At 47.8% G+C, this 5000-nt stretch overlaps 1 protein-coding gene and 1 long non-coding RNA gene across 4 annotated transcripts in view; both read right to left on the bottom strand.

Moving 5' to 3' along the window:
• LOC118386452 (neuropilin-2-like) overlaps positions 1-5000 on the bottom strand; it is a 237768-nt gene that overhangs the window by 153978 nt on the left and 78790 nt on the right. The window lies entirely within an intron of this gene.
• The window catches only part of LOC127931214 (uncharacterized), a 1956-nt gene continuing 1198 nt past the window's right edge, over positions 4243-5000 (bottom strand). The window contains exon 4 of one of the 3 annotated variants that reach the window (XR_008140394.1): positions 4243-5000. This exon is cut by the window's right edge and continues 376 nt beyond it. This is a non-coding gene — a long non-coding RNA (uncharacterized LOC127931214). The other 2 variants (XR_008140395.1, XR_008140393.1) reach the window with 2 other exon arrangements.

Genomic DNA, 5000 nt, shown 5'->3' with positions numbered 1-5000 from the left:
AAATTCCAGAAAAGAGACGTTAAAGTCTACACCCACCTAAAAGGAAAAAAAAGCCATCGCCTGTAGAGAGATGAACCTGGAGAAGAGTACCCTAAGCAAGCTGGTCCTGGGGCTCTGTTCACAAACACACCCTAAAGAGAGATGAACCTGGAGAAGAGTCCCCTAAGCAAGCTGGTCCTGGGGCTCTGTTCACAAACACACCCTACAGAGAGATGAACCTGGAGAAGAGTCCCCTAAGCAAGCTGGTCCTGGGGCTCTGTTCACAAACACACCCTACAGAGAGATGAACCTGGAGAAGAGTCCCCTAAGCAAGCTGGTCCTGGTGCTCTGTTCACAAACACACCCTAAAGAGAGATGAACCTGGAGAAGAGTCCCCTAAGCAAGCTGGTCCTGGGGCTCTGTTCACAAACATGAATTGAACCTGGAGAAGAGATAGGGAAGCTGGTCCTCTCTGTTCCTCCCCCTACAGAGAGATGAACCTGGAGAAGAGTCCCCTAAGCCTGGTCCTCTCCCCACACCCTACAGAGAGATGAACCTGGAGAAGAGTCCCCCCACCCTGTCTGTTCCCCCACATCTGAATTTAGAGAGAGAGATAGGGAGAGAGAGTCTCCTTCCCCCCCCCCTGTCTCCTTCCTCCCCCCACCCTGTCTCCTTCCTCCCCCCACCCTGTCTCCTTCCTCCCCCCACCTGTCTCCCCCCCCACCCTGTCTCCTTCCTCCCCCCACCCTGTCCCCCCACCCCTGTCTCCTTCCTCCCCCAACCCTTTCCCCCCACCCTGTCTCCTTCTCCCCCACCCTGTCTCCTCCTTCCCCCACCCTCCCCCACCCTGTCTCCTTCTTCCCCCAACCCTTTCCCCCCACCCTGTCTCCTTCTCCCCACCCTGTCTCCTTCTCCCCCACCCTGTCTCCTTCCTCCCCCACCCTGCTCCCCCCCCGCCCTGTCTCCTTCTCCTCCACCCTGTCTCCTTCTCCCCCCACCCTGTCTCCTTCTCCCCACCCTGTCTCCTTCTCCTCCACCCTGTCTCCTTCTCCCCGACCCTGTCTCCTTCTCCTCCACCCTGTCTCCTTCTCCCCGACCCTGTCTCCTTCTCCTCCACCCTGTCTCCTTCTCCTCCACCCTGTCTCCTTCTCCCCGACCCTGTCTCCTTCTCCTCCACCCTGTCTCCTTCTCCCCCCACCCTGTCCCCCTCCAACCCCCTACTGACAGGCAATATGTCAGTTCGGCACGTGTGGTGGGCTCTGGGGAGTGGCCCATGCCTCTCAGCTCTGTGAGTGAGACCTCTGGGTTAGACAGGTCTGGGCTTGTCTGTCTCACCATCCCACCAGCACTAACTGAGACTCTTACAGAAACAACCCTCTTGTCTCGGACTATTTTTGTGGGTTCTTGTTGTCAGACCTTTGCTAAGGAGGAACGAAACACCTTACAAGCTCTGCTCATAAATGTTTGTGTGTGTGTGTGTGGGGGGAGGGGGGGACTTTTGAGTCGTTGCAAGATGAGAGGGTAATATGATGTCACAGCTCCAGCTTCGTCCTCCTCGTTCGGTCCTGTGAGAGACGTGTAGCTAGTACCAGCCGTGGTGTGTGTGTGTGTGTGTGTGTGTGTGTGTGTGTGTGTGTGAACCCTGCAGGGTCACAGCTGGTGAGGTAGTATATAAATAGAGTTAAGAGCTACAGATGACTCTCTGTTTGTTCTTTGATCCACTGATATTTCTGGTCTTCCTCCTCTCCTCTCCTCCCTGACCACCTTCCCTTCAGCCTGTCAACAACATCCCCCCCCCCCCCTCTGTTTTGTCTCTCTCTGTCACCCCCCTCAACATACCCTCAAAACTCAAATAATCACCAAAGATTGGTCGTTATTTCGCATATCAACAAGCATGTCTAGAACATGATACTGGTCCTCAGGCAAGAGCATATTCACTGTACCTGTCTCATTGCAATTCAATTCAAGGGGCTTTATTGGCATGCTTATTATTTATTGTGATGTCATTATGGGGTATTGTGATGTCATTATGGGGTATTGTGATGTCATTATGGGGTATTGTGATGTCATTATGGGGTATTGTGATGTCATTATGGGGTATTGGGAAACATATGTTAACATTGCCAAAGCAAGTGAGGTGGATAATATACAAAAGTGAAATAAACAATAAATATTAACAGTAAGCATTATACAAACAGAAGTTTCAAAACAATAAAGACATTACAAATGTCATATTATATATATATAGATATATATACAGGTATACACAGTGGGGCAAAAAAGTATTTAGTCAACCACCAATTGTGCAAGTTCTCCCACTTAAAAAGATGAGAGAGGCCTGTAATTTTCATCATAGGTACACTTCAACTATGACAGAGAAAATTAGGGGGAAAAATCCGGAAAATCACATTGCAAATTATGGTGAAAAATAAGTATTTGGTCACCTACAAACAAGCATTACGTGCAGCATTAAAATTGGAAAGAAAATAACAGAATTCTTTAACTAGGGGCGGGGACTTTGCCCTGCACTCTTCTATTTACATTAAACCTGGCTCCCTGTAGAGGAAAGGCTGTGCAACCACTGCACCACAGCAGAACCTGGCTCCCTGTAGAGGAAAGGCTGTGCAACCACTGCACAACAGCAGAACCTGGCTCCCTGTAGAGGAAAGGCTGTGTAACCACTGAGACAACAGGAACCTGGCTCCCTGTGGCTGTGTAACCACTGAACAACAGCAGAACCTGGCTCCCTGTAGAGGAAAGGCTGTGCAACCACTGAGCAGAACCTGGCTCCCTGTAGAGGAAAGGCTGTGTAACCACTGAACAACAGCAGAACCTGGCTCCCTGTAGAGGAAAGGCTGTGCAACCACTGCACAACAGCAGAACCTGGCTCCCTGTAGAGGAAAGGCTGTGCAACCACTGCAACAACAGCAGAACCTGGCTCCCTGTAGAGGAAAGGGAAAGGCTGTGCAACCACTGAACAACAGCAGAACCTGGCTCCCTGTAGAGGAAAGGCAGAACCTGGCTGTGCAACCACTGCACCACAGCAGAACCTGGCTCCCTGTAGACGGCAGAACCTGGCTGTAGAGGAAAGGCTGTGTATTTCCTGCACCACAGCAGAACCTGGCTCAAAAATGTAAACTGCACCAATGTAGAGGAAAGGCTAGCAGAACCTGGCTCCCCGTAGAGGAAAGGCTGTGCATTTTGCCCACAGCAGAACCTGGCTCCCTGTAGAGGAAAGGCTGTTGCAACAGCAGAACCTGGCTCCCTGTAGAGGATAGGCTGTGCAACCACTGCACCACAGCAGAACCTGTCTCCCTGTGTGGGCAGAACCTGGCTCCCTGTAGAGGAAAGCTTGTTACCACTGAACAACAGCAGAACCTGAGACGGAGCTGCATTTCCTGTTGTCAAAAATATAAAACAATTAGGTTGTCATTTTCCCAAATTTGAGGTTTAAAAAGTTGTTTCTGATAAGGATTACCCGTCCTGTTGGGGAGGGACTTGGTTACTGTTGTTTCTGTGGTTATTTTGACACTTGGTTACTGTTGTTTCTGTGGTTATTTTGACACTTGGTTACTGTTGTTTCTGTGGTTATTTTGACCCTTGGTTACTGTTGTTTCTGTGGTTATTTTGACCCTTGGTTACTGTTGTTTCTGTGGTTATTTTGACCCTTGGTTACTGTTGTTTCTGTGGTTATTTTGACACTTGGTTACTGTTGTTTCTGTGGTTATTTTGACACGGTTACTGTTGTTTCTGTGGTTATTTTGACACTTGGTTACTGTTGTTTCTGTGGTTATTTTGACCCTTGGTTACTGTTGTTTCTGTGGTTATTTTGACCCTTGGTTACTGTTGTTTCTGTGGTTATTTTGACACTTGGTTACTGTTGTTTCTGTGGTTATTTTGACACTTGGTTACTGTTGTTTCTGTGGTTATGTTGACCCTTGGTTACTGTTGTTTCTGTGGTTATTTTGACCCTTGGTTACTGTTGTTTCTGTGGTTATTTTGACACTTGGTTACTGTTGTTTCTGTGGTTATTTTGACACTTGGTTACTGTTTTTTCTGTGGTTATTTTGACCCTTGGTTACTGTTGTTTCTGTGGTTATTTTGACAATTTGATTTTGTATTATTTTAATATCGGCAATATGTACCTTGTTACGTCATGCAAATAAAGCTAATCGAATTGGAGTGAGAGAGAGAGAGAGAGAGAGAGAGAGAGAGAGAGAGAGAGAGAGAGAGAGAGAGAGAGAGAGAGAGAGAGAGAGAGAGAGAGAGAGAGAGAGAGAGAGAGAGAGAGAGAGAGAGAGAGAGAGAGAGAGAGAGAGAGAGAGAGAGAGAGAGAGAGAGAGAGAGAGACAGAGGGAGATCCTGTGGCAGAACTAAACGTAACAGGGTGGATGGTGATTTCCCGTCAGAGAGGAGAGGAAAGGAGAGGTTTGATGCAGCTGTCTGTTGATGTTTCCGACAGTGTCAACCCGTTATTCAGGGAAGGTGGGGCCCCACATTTTTGCATGTTATTTTGGCATTAATACGTGTCACATATCAGTTTGCAAACAATGTAATGCCTGGTCTCTTTTTTTGTTTTCTTGAGTGAAGCAGCTCCGAAATGCAGGTGTTTCAACCTAGCTCAGTGCTTTCTGTGGTGGTGGTGCAAGTCAGCAGAAAATCCTGAGCCGTGATTGGCTCAGTGTTCTGTCACTCATGGGGACAGTACGTCACCGCCAAATTTAATGGTAGAGCTAGAAAATTCAAGCCCCTTTGGATGCTGCCATAGAGTTAATAATCATTGAATATTGTAAGAGCTTTCATTGTCTGCTTATGTGTCACCCTTGATTTATCCTACGGTTCTGACTTGGTGTACAGGGAGAACTCTGTAAGAACGGCCCATGTTATGCATTCTGTCGCTGTACATTTCAGAACAATAGTTATATTAGTAATAGTTATATTGACTACGTCCATCCTAACTCGCTCATTAATGTCTTAATTGAAACAGATGACCTGTTATCCGCTTGTCGTCCCCTTATGCC

This window comes from Oncorhynchus keta, chromosome 7, assembly GCF_023373465.1.
Source record: "Oncorhynchus keta strain PuntledgeMale-10-30-2019 chromosome 7, Oket_V2, whole genome shotgun sequence".
NCBI lineage: Eukaryota > Metazoa > Chordata > Actinopteri > Salmoniformes > Salmonidae > Oncorhynchus > Oncorhynchus keta.
This window is presented reverse-complemented; position numbering and strand designations above follow the sequence as displayed.